This window comes from Stenella coeruleoalba, assembly GCF_951394435.1.
Source record: "Stenella coeruleoalba genome assembly, chromosome: 6".
Lineage (NCBI taxonomy): Eukaryota > Metazoa > Chordata > Mammalia > Artiodactyla > Delphinidae > Stenella > Stenella coeruleoalba.
Genome location: NC_137151.1, coordinates 94,174,248 through 94,189,044, shown reverse-complemented (window position 1 = coordinate 94,189,044; position 14,797 = coordinate 94,174,248). Strand labels below are relative to the sequence as shown.

General features: G+C 38.6%; 1 protein-coding gene, 1 long non-coding RNA gene and 1 pseudogene across 3 annotated transcripts in view; 2 read left to right on the top strand and 1 right to left on the bottom strand.

Annotated features, from left to right (window-relative positions):
* The window catches only part of C2CD6 (C2 calcium dependent domain containing 6), a 142,532-nt gene that overhangs the window by 112,847 nt on the left and 14,888 nt on the right, over positions 1 to 14,797 (top strand).
* The window catches only part of LOC307187441, a 57,191-nt gene that overhangs the window by 33,936 nt on the left and 8,458 nt on the right, over positions 1 to 14,797 (bottom strand). The gene's annotated exons all lie outside the window — the stretch shown is intronic.
* On the top strand, positions 10,777 to 12,101 carry LOC307187440 (WASH complex subunit 3-like; annotated as a pseudogene). The gene has a single exon. The product of its transcript is annotated as a WASH complex subunit 3-like (transcript).

Below are 14,797 nucleotides of genomic sequence, written 5' to 3'. Positions count from 1 at the left end.
AAACCATAAACAAGACGAAAAGACAACCCTCAGAATGGAGGAAAATATTTGCAAGTGAAGCAACTGACAAAGGATTTATCTCCAAAATGTACAAGCAGCTCATGCAGCCCAATATCAAAAAAACAAACAACCCAATCCAAAAATGGGCAGAAGACCTAAATAGACATTTCTCAAAGAAGATATACAGATTGCCAACAAACACATGAAAGAATGCTCAACATCATTAATCATTAGAGAAATGCAAATCAAAACTACAACGAGGGGCTTCCCTGGTGGCGCAGTGGTTGAGAGTCCGCCTGCCGATGCAGGGGACACGGGTTCGTGCCCCGGTCCAGGAAGATCCCACATGCCGCAGATCGGCTGGGCCCGTGAGCCATGGCTGCTGAGCCTGCGCGTCCGGAGCCTGTGCTCCACAGCGGGAGAGGCCACAACAGTGAGAGGCCCGCGCACCACAAAAAAAAAAAAAAAAAAAACCTACAATGAGATATCATCTCACACCAGTCAGAATGGCCATCATCAAAAAATCTACAAACAATAAATGCTGGAGAGGGTGTGGAGAAAAGGGAACCCTCTTGCACTGTTGGTGGGAATGTAAACTGATACAGCCACTATGGAGAGCAGTATGGAGGTTCCTTAAAAAACTAAAAATAGAACTACCATACGACCCAACAATCCCACTACTGGGCATATACCCTTTGAAAGCCATAATTCAAAAAGAGTCGTGTACCAAAATGTTCATTGCAGCTCTATTTACAATAGCCAGGACATGGAAATAACCTAAGTGTCCATCAGCAGATGAATGGATAAAGAAGATGTGGCACATATATACAATGGAATATTAGTCATAAAAAGAAACGAAATTGAGTTATTTGTAGTGAGGTGGATGGACCTAGAGTCTGTCATACAGAGTGAAGTAAGTCAGAAAGAGAAAGACAAATACCGTTTGCTAACACATATATATGGAATTTAAGAAAAAAAAATGTCATGAAGAACCTAGGGGTAAGACAGGAATAAAGACACAGACCTACTAGGGAATGGACTTGAAGATATGGGGAGGGGGAAGGGTAAGCTGTGACAAAGTGAGAGCGTGGCATGGACATATATACACTACCAAACGTAAAATAGATAGCTAGTGGGAAGCAGACGCATAGCACAGGGAGATCAGCTCGGTGCTTTGTGACCACCTAGAGGGGTGGGATAGGGAGGGTGGAATGGAGGGAGACACACAAGAGGGAAGAGATATGGGAACATATGTATATGTATAACTGATTCACTTTGTTATAAAGCAGAAACTAACACACCATTGTAAAGCAATTATACTCCAATAAAGATGTTAAAAAAAGAAAAAAAAGAATCTGCCTGCCAATGCAGGGGACACAGGTTTGATCTCTGGTCCGGGAAGATCCCACATGCCACGAAGCAACTAAGCCCGTGCGCCACAACTACTGAAGCCTCTGCACTTAGAGCCCATGCTCTGCAACAAGAGAAGCCACCTCAATGAGAAGCCCCCGCACCGCAACGAAGAGTAGCCCCTGCTCACTGCAGCTAGAGAAAGGCTGCGCATGGCAACGAAGACCCAACACAGCCATAAATAAATAAATAAGTAAACCAAAAAACCCCAAAACAATGTACTGAAAAACTATAAACCAATGTGGAATCCTAAAAAATATTCAAACAACCCACAGGAAGGTAAGGAAAGAGAAAATAAGGAATGAGAAATAGAGGAAACAAACAGAAAATAAATAACAAAATGGCAGACTTAAGTCCCAACATGTCATTGATAACTGATATGGAAATTTAGTAAATGATAAGTGGTCTAAATACACCATTTAAAAGACACAGTTGAGAGAGAGCAACTAAGATAGCAGAATAGAAGGACCCGAAGTTCACCTCCTCTCATGAGCACACCAAAGTCACAACAATCTGCAGAATAACCATCGTTGAAGAAGACTGGGGACTTCTCTTGTGGTCCAGTGGTTAAGACTCCACACTCGCAACGCAGGGGACCCAGGTTTGATCCCTGGTCAGGGAACTAGATCCCACATGCGGCAACTAAGAGCCTGCATGCTGCAACTAAAAGATCCTGAATCCCACAATTAAAGATCCCACATGCCTCAGCGCAGAACCTGTATGCCGCAACTAAGACCTGGCACAGCTAATTAATTAATTAATTAAAAGAAAAAATTAAAACCTACCAGAAAAGACCCTCTACAGCTAAAGACATAAAGATGGAACCACAATGAGACTGGTAGGAGAGGCGGACTCTAGATATAATCAAACCCCATACCCTCCAGGTAGGTGACCCACAAACTGGAGATAATTATATTACAGAGGTTCTCCCACAGGAGAGTTCTGAGCCCATGTTAGGACCCCCAGCCCAGGGGTTTGGCACCAGGGAGAGGAGCTCCCAGAGCATTTGGCTTTGAAGGCCAGTGGGGCTTGATTGCAGGAGCTCCACAGGATTAGGGGGAATAGAGACTGCCCTCTTAAAGGGTGCACACAAAATCTCACATGCACTGAGAACAAGGGCAAAAACAGTAGTATGAGAGGAGCCTGAGCCAGACCTACCTGCTGGTCTTAGAGGTCTTCTGGGGAGGCAGGGAGCAGCTGTGGACCACCATGGGGATATAGACACTGGTGGTCAATATATCAGGGGGCATTCATTTGCATGAATTCTGGAGACAGACATTTTGGCACCAAGACCTGCCCCGGGCAACAGCCTGCAGGCTCCAGTGCTGTGATGCCTCAGGCTAAACAACAAACACAGCCCCACCCATCAGCAGACAGGCTGCCTAAAGACTTCCTAAACCCAAAACTGCCTCTACATATGCCCTGAGACATGACCCTACCCACTGGAGGACCAAGACCCAGCCCCACCCACCAGGGAGCAGTCACCAACCCCTCCCAGCAGGAAACCTGCACAAGTCTCTAGAAAAGCCTCACCCACCAGGAGGCATACACTAGGAGCAAGAAAACTACAGGCCTGCAGACGGAGTCCACAAACTCAGTCTGGACACTGCCCGGGGACCAGCTGGCCCCTGGCCTTTGGGTGACGAGAGAGGAGTTCACTGCTGGGACACATAGGACATCCCCTACAGAGGGCCACTTCTCCAAGGTTGAGAAACATAACCAACCTACCACATACATAAAAATACAAATAGCAGTTTACACAAAGGAATATATTTCAGATGAAGGAACAAGATAAAACCCCAGAATAAGAACTAAGTGACATGGAGATAGGCAATCTAACCAAAATAGAGTTCAGAGTAATGATCATAAAGATGATTAAAGAACTTGGGAGGAGAATGGATGCACAGAGCGAGAAATTAGAAGTTTTTAACAAAGAAATAGGAAATATAAAGAACAACCAAACAGAGTTGAAGAATACAATAACTGAAAGGAAAATACACTAAAATTAATCAATAGTACACTAAATGAGGCAGAAGAACAGATCAGTGAGCTGGAAGACAGAGTAGTGGAAATCACTGCTGCCAAACAGAAGAAAGAAAAAAGAATATAAAGAAATGAGGACAGTTTAAGACAACAGTTCTGGGACGACATCAAGCACACTAATATTTGCATTAGAGGGTTCCCAGAAGGAGAAGAGAGAAAGAAAGGGCCTGAGAAAATATTTGAAGAGGTATTACCTGAAAACTTCCCTAACCTGAGGAAGGAAACAGTCACCCAAATCCAGGAAGTGGATAAGAGTTCCATACAGGATAAACCCAAGAAGGAACACACCAAGACACTATTAATCAAACTGACAAAAAATAAAGACAAAGGTAAAATATTAAAAGCAACAAGGGAAAAGCAACAAATAATATACAAGGGAATCCCCATATGGTTATCAGCTGATTTTTCAGCAGAAACTGCAGGCCAGAAGGGAGTGGCACAATGTATTTAAAGTGATGAAAGGGAAGAACCTACAACCAAGAATGCTCTAACCAGCAAGGCTCTCGTTCAGGTTTGACAGAGGAGTTTAAAGCTTTACACACAAGCAAAAGCTAAGAGAATTCGGCACCACCAAACCAGCTTTACAACAAATGCTAAAGGAAATTCTCTAGGCAGAAAATAAAAGGACACAACTCGAAACAAGAAAATTACAAATGGGAAAGCTCACTGGTAAAGGCAAACATGCAATAAAGGTAGGAAATGATCCATACACAAATATGCTGTCAAAACCAGCAATCATGAGAAGAGGAGAGTACAAGTGTAGGATATTGGAAATGCATTTGAAATTAAGAGGCCAGCAACTTAAAACAATCTTGGATATATACAGACTGTTATACCAAAACCTTATGGTAATTGCAAACCAAAAATCTACAATAGATACACACAAAAGAAATAGCAATCCAAACACAACTCTAAATATAGTCATCAAGTGACAAGAGAAGAGAACAGAAGAGGAAGGGAAGAAAAAAGACCTACAAAAACAAATCCTAAACAATTAACAAAATGGCAATAAGAATATACATATCAATAATTACCTTAAATGTAAATGGATTAAATGCTCCAACCAAAATATATAGACTGGCTGAATGGATACAAAAATAAGACCCATATATATGCTGTCTACAAGAGACCCACTTATGTGGTAGATATATACAATGGAATATTACTCAGCCATTAAAAAAAGAATGAAATAATGCCATTTGCAGCAACATGGATGGACCTAGAGGTTATCATACTACGTAAGTCAGACAGAGAAAGAGAACTATCATATGATATCACTTATATGTGGAATCTAAAAAGATGATACAAATGAACTTATTTACAAAACAGAAACAGACTCACAGATATAGAAAACAAATTTATGGTTACCATAGCGGAAAGCTGGGGGAGGGATAAATTAGGAGATTGGGATTAACATATACACACTACTATATATAAAGTAGATAATCAAAAAGGACTACTGTACAGCACAGGGAATTCGACTCAATTTTTTTTTTTTTTTTTTTGTGCTACGCGGGCCTCTCACTGTTATGGCCTCTCCCGTTGCGGAGCACAGGCTCCGGACGACGTGCAGGCTCAGTGGCCATGGCTCACAGGCCCGGCCGCTCCGCGGCATGTGGATCTTCCTCGACCAGGGCATGAACCCATGTCCCCTGCATTGGCAGGTGGACTCTCAACCACTGCACCACCAGGGAAGCCCTCAATATTCTTTAATAAGCTATATGGGAAAAGAATCTGAAAAAGAATGGATATATGTATATGTATAACTAAATCACTTTGCTATACACCTGAAATTAACACAACATTGTAAATCAACTACACCCCGATTAAAAAATAAAAATTAAATTAAAAAAATAAAAAATAGGGAATTCCCTGGCAGTCTGGTGGTTAGGACTCACTGCTGTCACTGCCAGGGCCCCAGGTTCAGTCGTAGAAGGAAAGAAATCATAAAGATCAGAGCATAAATAACTGAAATAGAGATGAAGAAAACAATAGAAAAGATCAATGAAACTAAAAGCTGGTTCTTTGAAAAGATAAATTGATAAACCTTTAGCCAGACTCATCAAGAAACAAAGGGAGAGGGCTCAAATCAATAAAATTAGAAATGAAAAAGGAGAAGTTACAATGAACACCACAGAAATACGAAGGATCATAAGAGACTACTATAAGCACCTAAATGCCAATAAAATGGACAACCTGGAAGAAATGGACAAATTCTTAGAAACATACAGTCTCGCAAGACTGAATCGGGAAGAAATAGAAAATTTGGACAGACTGATCACAAGTACTGAAATTGAAACTGTGATTTAAAAACTCCCCAAAAGGGGCTTCCTTGGTGGCACAGTGGTTGAGAGTCCACCTGCTGATGCAGGGGACACGGGTTCGTGTCCCGGTCTGGGAAGATCCCATGTGCCGCGGAGCGGCTGGGCCTGTGAGCCATGGCTGCTGAGCCTGTGCGTCTGGAGTCTGTGCTCCGCAACGGGAGAGGCCACAACAGTGAGAGGCCCGCGTACGGCAAAACAAAAAAACCTTAAAAACTCCCCCAAAACAAAAGTCCAGAAGTAGATGGCTTCACAGGCGAATTCTATCAAACATTTAGAGAAGAGTTGATACCTATCCTTCTCAAACTACTCCCAAAAAATTGCAGAGGAAGGAATACTTCTGAACTCATTTTATGAGGCCACCATCATCCTGATACCAAAACCAGACAAAGATATTAAAAAAAAATTATAGGCCAATATTACTGATTAACATAGATGCAAAAATCCTCAACAAAATACAAGCAAACCAAATCCAACAATACATTAGAAGAATCATGTGCCATGATCAAGTGGGATTTATCCCAGGGATGCAAGGATTTTTCAATATCTACAAATCAATCAGTGTGATACACCACATCAACATATTGAAGGAAAAGTCCGTATGATCATCTCAATAGATGCAGAAAAAGCTTTTGACAAATTTCAACACCCATTTATGATAAAAACTCTCCAGAAAGTGGGCATAGAGGGAACATACCTCAACATAATAAAGGCCATATATGACAGATCCACAGCCAACATCATTCTTAACAGTGAAAAGCTGAAAGCATTTCCTCTAAGATTAGGAACAAGACAAGGATGTCTACTCTTGCCAGTTTTATTCAACATAGCTTTGAAAGTCCTAGTCACAGGAATCAGAGAAGAAAAAGAAATAAAAAGAATCCAAATTGGAAAAGAAGAAGTAAAACTGTCACTGTTTCCAGGTCACATGATACTATACATAGAAAATCCTAAAGATGCTACCAGAAAACTACTAGAGCTCATCAATGAATATGGTAAAGTTGCTGGATACAAAATTAATATACAGAAATCTGTTGCATTTCTATACACTAACAATGAAAGATCAGAAAAAGATATTAAGGAAACAATCCCATTTACCATCACATCAAAACGAATAACATGCCTAGGAATAAACCTCCCTAAGGAGGTAAAAGATCTGTCTCTGAAAACTATAAGATACTGATGAAAGAAATTGAAGACAGAAAGATATACCATGTTCTTGGATTGGAAGAATCAATATTGTTAAAATGACCATGCTACTTAAGGCAATCTGAAGATTCAATGCAATCCCTATCAAACTACCAATGGCATTTTTCACACAGGTAGAACAAAAAGTTTTTAAATTTGTACGGAAACATAAAAGATCCCAAATAGCTGAAACAATCTTGAGAAAGATGACTGGAAGTGGAGGAATGATGCTCCCTGACTTCAGACTCTACTACAAAGCTACAGCAATCAAAACAGTATGGTAATGGCACAAAAACAGACATAGATGAATGGAACAGGATAGAAAGCCCAGAAATAAACCCACACACTTATGGTCAACTACTCTATGACAAAGAAAGCAAGGATATACAATAAAGAAAATACAGTCTCCTCAATAAGTGGTGCTGGGAAAACTGGACAGCTACATGTAAAGAATGAAATTAGAACATTCTCTAACACCAAACACAAAAATAAAATGGATTAAAGACTTAAATGTAAGATCAGATACTATAAAACACCTAGGGGAAAACGTAGGTGGAACACTCTTTGACATAAATTGCAGCAATATGTTTTTGGATCCTTCTCTCAGAGTAATGGAAATAAAGACAAAAAGTAAACAAATGGGACCTAATTAAACTTATAAGCATTTGCCCAGCAAAGGAAACCATAAACAAAACAAAAAGACAATCTATGGACAGGGAGAAAATATTTGCAAATGCCATGACCAAAAAGGGATTAATCTCCAAAATATACAAACAGCTCATTCAGCTCAATAACAAAAAAACAAACAACCCAATCAAAAAATGAGCAGAAGACCTGAATAGACATTTATCCAAAGAAGACATACTGATGGCCAAGAGGCACATGAAAAGATGCTCAGCATCACTAATTATTAGAGAAATGCAAATCAAAACTACAATGAGGTATCACTTTCCACCAGTCAGAATGACCATCATTAAAAAGTCTACGAATAATAAATGCTGGAGAGGGTGTGGAGAAAAATGAACCCTGCTACATTGTTGGTGGGAATGTAAATCGATACAGCCACTGTGGAGAATAGTATGGAGGTTATTTAAAAAACTAAAAATAGAGCTACCATACGATCTAGCAATTCCACTCCTGGGCATATATCCAGAGAAAACTCTAATTTGAAAAGATACATGCACCGCAGTGTTCATAGCAGCACTATTTACAATAGCCAAGACATGAGCAACCTATATGTCTATCAACAGATGAATGGATAAAGAAGATGTGGTAGGTAGATAGAGATATAAAATGGAATATTACTCAGCCATTGAAAAGGATGAAATAATGTCATTTGCAGCCACATGGTTGGACCTAGAGATTATCATACTAACTGAAGTAAGTCAGAGAGAGAAAGACAAATATCATATGATATCACTTATATGTGGAATCTAAAAAATGATACAAAGGAACTTATTTACAAAACAGAAATAAACTCACAGACATAGAAAACAAACTTATGGTTACCAAAGAGGATAGTGTTGGGTGGGAGCGAGATAAGTTTGGAATTTGGGATTAACATATACACACTACTATATATAAAATAGGTAAACAGCAAAATCTACTGTATAGCACAGGGAACTATACTCAATATCTTGTAATAACCTACAATGGAAAAGAATCTGAAAAATTATATATATATATATATATATGTATGTATGTATGTATAACTGAATCACTTTTTGTACACTTAAAACTAACAACATTGTAAATTAACTATACTTCAATTAAAAAAAAAAAGACAGGGCCTTCCCTGGTGGTCCAGTGTTGAGAATCCTCCTTCCAATGCAGAAGACACGAGTTCGACCCCTGTCGGGGAACTAAGATCCCACATGCTATGGGACAGCTAAGCCTGCACACCACAACTAGAGAGCTCACATGCCGCAATTACAGAGCCCACGCGCTCTGGAGCCCATGTGCCATAACTAGAGAGAAGCCCGCACACCACAGCTAGAGAGAAGCCCACACACCACAACTAGAGAGAAGGCCACACACCACAACGAAAGATCCCGCATGCCACAGCTAAGACCCAACACAGCCAAAAAAAAAAAAGACAGTTGGCAGTGTGAATCAAAAACATAATCCAACAACATGTTGTCCACAAGAAATTAACTTCAAATATCAGTGCAATGACATACGTAAACTAAAAGCAAAAGAATGGGAAAAGATGTGACTTCAAAATTTAATCATTAGGGCTTCCCTGGTGGCGCAGTGGTTGAGAGTCCTCCTGCCGATGCAGGGGACACGGGTTCGTGCCCCAGTCCGGGAAGATCCCACATGCCGCGGAGCGGCTAGGCCCATGAGCCATGGCCGCTGAGCCTGTGCATCCGGAGCCTGTGCTCCGCAACGGGAGAGGCCACAACAGTGAGAGGCCCGCGTACCGCAAAAAAAAAAAAAAAAAAAAAAAAAAAAAAAACATATATATATATATATATAAAAATTATTAAATGCAACAAGGGCTATATTAATATCAAATAAAGTAGATAGACTTACTTGCAAAGAAAATTACTAGAGATAAAAAGGAATGTTATATAATAATACAAGTGTCACTCCACCAGGAAGACATAACAATACTAAAGTAACAAAGCATGACATTACATGATAGAGCTGAAAGAGGTAATAAAATCCACCCGTGTATTTGGGGATGTCAACACCTCACTCTCAGTAAATATAGAACTACTAGACAGAAAAGCAGCAAGAATATAGAACACCTTAACAACACAGTAAACCAACAGGATCTAACTGACACTCTATCCAACAATAGCAGAGTACACAGTGTCTTCAAGTGCCCATGGAACATTCACTAAGATAGGCCACATCCTGGACCATAAAACCAAGTTCAACACATTTAAAATAATTAAAACTATATGAAGTGGTGCTGTCTGACCATAATGGAATATAGGGAGTTCAAGGGATTTGGGGGCTGATCAAGGAAAACCATTTGACCAGGAGGTGGCAGTAGCACACACAGCTTTATTTGAGTGACACTTCGACAGGTTTGCATGTGGGGGAAGTTTCTCACAGCATGAGACCATCTAGAGGCTACCGCACAGAGGCCAATACTCAGAGGGAGAGAAGGACAAGGAAATTCCTAGAGGAGAGGGATATCAGAGAGAGGGTTACATCTCTAGGTGATTTTACTCAGCAGCCTGGAAGGGAGTCTCTGGGTCAGGAACCCCAAAAGGCAGCAGAGTCTTGGGCTCTTTATAACCCCAGGGTTTATTTTACCTATGGCTAGTATATGCTGGGCACAGTTTCTTGAGTATATAAAGCAGGCAGGCTCTAAATAGTTAAAAAATCTGCTTATTTGGTTGTGTTTAAAATAATTGGATGTGTACAAATTTTAGTCTGGTGCTGGCAGACTTTTGAGCTAATGGGTCTCAGCCTGCTGTGAATAAGTAAACAACCTGGGGTGGGTGGGGTGGCAATGCACAGAGGCCATCTTTGTCTTGCATACAGAACACCGAATCAAATGAGAAATCAATAACAGAAAGACAACAGGAAAATCTCCAAACACTTGGAAATTTTAAAACACACTTCTAAATAATCCCTGGGTCAAAGAGGAGATCTCAAATGGAATAAAAAATACATAGAATAAAAATGAACATATAACATATCAAAATTGATAAGACAGTTAAAATAGCAGCACTGAGAGAAATGTATAGCACTAAATGCATACATTGGAAGAGGAAAACTTTCTAATTAATAAGCTAAGCTCCCACACCTCAAGAGCTTAGAAAAAGAAGGAGCAAAATAAATCCAAAAAGATGAATGAAGGAAATAATAAAGAACAGAGAGGAGATGGATGAGGATGGGCTTCCTCTCATGGGGTCAGGCATAGACCTGACTAAGGTGCCAGCTGTTCAACAGAACAGAACGGTGGCATTTCTAAACCAATTTGTGGTACACAGTGTACAGTTTCTCAACCAATTTTCTACAGTTTGTGAGGAGAAACTGGCAGACCTTTCTCTTTGTATCCAGCAAATTGAAACAACTCTCAATATTTTAGATGCAAACTTGTCATCTATCCCAGGGCTAGATGATGTCACGTTTGAAGTATCTCCTATAAGTGTCACTAGGATCACAAATGAAACACATTCTGAAACCACTTCAGAGCAATCACAGCAGAACAGTTTACAAGACTCTGGACCACAGGAAAGTGAAGTAACACCACAAAATATCTTAACTGTAGCCAAGGATCTAAGATATGCCAGATATCTCAAAATGGGTGGGTATTCCAGTGATGGCAGTAAGAAACAAAATGATATCGGAAGGACTAGACCCAGATCTTCTAGAGAGGCCAGATGCTCCAGTGCCTGATGGTGAAGGTGAAAAAAATATAGAAGAAAGTTCAGACAGCAAATCTTCTTTTAGTGACTAAGCTTAATTTTATAACAATTACATATACATGTGTTGGTACACATTTACATTCTATAAGAAAGAGAGCCTGAACTTTAACTCAGTCATAAAAACACCACATGTCTACATATCCACCACCAAGCTTCCTCTATGTTAAAAAATAAATAAATAAAGCATTTATAATAAAAAACCCAGAAATCAGTGAAACTGAAAATTTAAAAAAAATAGAGAAAAATCAATGAAACAAAGCTCGTTCTTCAAAATAATCCATAAAATTGCTAAACCTCTAACAAGACTGACAAAGGTAAAAAGAGAGAAGATGCAAATCACCAAAATCGGGAATGAAACCTGATATACCACTACATACATATATGCAACCATTAAAAAGATAACAAGGAAATACTACAAAAAGTTTTATGCTCATAAATTAGAAGAAATGGACCAAGTCCAGAAAACCACATACTAAATCAAGATGAATTAAACTGAATAGTCCTGTAGCCATTAAAGAAATTGAATTGGTAATTTAAAAGTTCCTGGAAGAGAAATGTCCAGGCCCAGATGGTTTCACAGGAGAATTTTACTAACATTAAAAAAAAAAAACCCACTAATTTTACACAACCTATTCTGAGAGAGAAGAGGAGGGAACACTTTCCAACTCATTTTATGAAGCTAGTATTACTCTGATACCAAAACAAGACAAAGACATTACCAAAAAAAGAAAACTACAGACTAATATCTCTCATGAACTTAGATGCATAAATCTTCAACCAAATATTAGCACACCAATACTGTAATGTATAAAAAGAACTATATACAATGACAAATGGTAAGTATTTCAGGTGTGCAAGGCTGGTTCAGCATTTGAAAATCAGTCCATGTAACCTATGATATCAACAGAATAAAGGAGAAAAATCATACGATCATATCAATTGATACAAAAAAAGTTCTTCACAAAATTCAACACCCAATCATGATATAAAACTCTCGACAAGGTAGTATTAGAGGGTAAATTCCTCAACTAGATAAAGAGCATCTACAAGACCTCCATATTACATTATACTTAATGGTGAAAGACTGAAGGCTTTCCTTCCAGGATCAGGAACAAGGCAAGTATGTCTGCTCTTATTATTCTTTTTCAATATAATACTGCAAGTTTTAGCCATTGTAATAGAGCAGGAAAGGGAAATAAAAGTCACACAGATCGGAAAAGAAGAAATCAAACTGTCTCTATTTTCAGATGAAAAAGTTATCTATGTAAAATAACAAGGAGTCTACAAAAAAAACTACTAGAACTAGTAAGTGAGTTGAGCAGTTTAAAGGATAAAAATTCCAAATGCAAAAATCAACAGCATTTTAACACTCAGCCATAAAAAAAGAATGAAATAATGCCATTTGCAGCAACATGGATGGACCTAGGGATTATCACACTAAGTGAAGTAATGCAGGCTGAGAAGGACAAATATATGATATTGCTTATATGTGGAATCTAAAAAAAATGATACAAATGAACTTATTTACAAAACAGAAATAGATCCACAGACGTAGAAAACAAATTTACAGTTACCAAAGGGGAAGGTGGAGGGAGGGATAAATTAGGCATTTGGGATTAACATATTCACAGTACTATACATAAAATACATAAGCAACAAGGTTCTACCATATAGCACAGGGAACTATACTCAATATTTTGTAATAAGCTATAAGGGAAAAGAATCTAAAAAAGAATATATACACACACACACACACACACACACACACACAAATGAATCACTTTGCTATACACCTGAAACTAACACAACATTGTAAATCAACTATACTTCAATTTTTAAAAATCAGCATTTCTACATACTAACATGAACATGTGGAAACAAAAATTTTAAACACAATAACATTTATAGTAACTCCAAAGAAAACTAAATACTTTTAAATCTAACAAAGCATATACAGGATCTAGATAATAAAAATCACAAAATGTTGATGGAAGAAGTCAAGGACCTAAATAAATACACATACCATATTCATGAATTGGAAAACAACATAGTAAAGATGTCAGTTCTCCCCAGATTGACCTATAGATTTAATGTAATTTCTATCTAAATACCAGCTCTTTGTAAATATAGACAAGATCATTCTAAAATGTGTATAGAAAGGCACAGCTCCTAGAATAGCTAAAATCATCTTTGAAAAGAAGAAAATGGGAGGAATCACTTTACCTAATTAAGGCCTACTAGCTACAGTAATCAAGCTACAGTAATCAAGAGTAAAGATAGTGTGGTATTAGAGGAGAGAGAGACACAAAGATCAATGGAACAGAATAGACATCCCTGAAATAGACCCACAAAAGTATGCCCAACTGATTTTTGACAATGATGCGAAAGCAATTTAATGGAGGAATGATAGCCTTTTCAAGAAGTAGTGCTACGGGCGAGAGAGAGTCATGGACATATACACACTAACAAACGTAGTAAGGTAGATAGCTAGAGGGAAGCAGCCGCATGGCACGGGGATATTGGCTCGGTGCTCTGTGACAGCCTGGAGGGGTGGGATAGGGAGGGTGGGAGGGAGAGAGACGCAAGAGGGAAGAGATATGGGAACATATGTATATGTATAACTGATTCACTTTGTTATAAAGCAGAAACTAACACACCATTGTAAAGTAATTATACCCCAATAAAGATGTTAAAAAAAAAAAAAAAAAAAAAAAAAAGAAGTAGTGCTGGAGCTATTGCACATCCATGGGCAAACAAAACCAAACCTTGACCTAAGTCTCTTACCTAAAATAAAAAACAGTAATAAACTTAAGTGCTGGTGAAATTGCTGATGGGAATTTTTAATTTTATAACCACTCCTGAAAACAGTTTGGTAGTTTCTCAAAACACTAAATATGCAACTGCCATGTAACCCAACAATTATACTCTTGGGCATTTATCCCAGAAAGATTAAGTCTTATGATCACACACACAAAAACACCGTGAACACAAATATTTATAGCAGCCTTATTCATAGTAGCCAAAAAGTGGAAACAACACAATTGTTCTTTAATTGGTGAACAGCTATAAATAAACTGTGCTACCTCCATGCCATGGAATAATACTCAACGATACAAAGGAACTTTGATACATACAACAACCTGGATGAATTTCCAGAGAATTATGCTGAGTGAAAAAAAGCCAATCCCCAAATATTAGATGCTATATGACTTCATTTATATGAAATTCTTGAAATTACAAAATTATAAATGTAGAACAAGTTAGTGGTTGCCAGGCATTAAGTAGGAGGTGGATACAGGAAAGAAATGGGTGTGACTCTAAAAGGACATTAGGGATCCTTGTGGAAATGTCTGCATCTTAACTGTACCATGTCAATATCCTGGTTGTGATATTGATATTACATCGTTTTGCAAGATGTTACTGTTGAGGGAAACTGGATAAAAG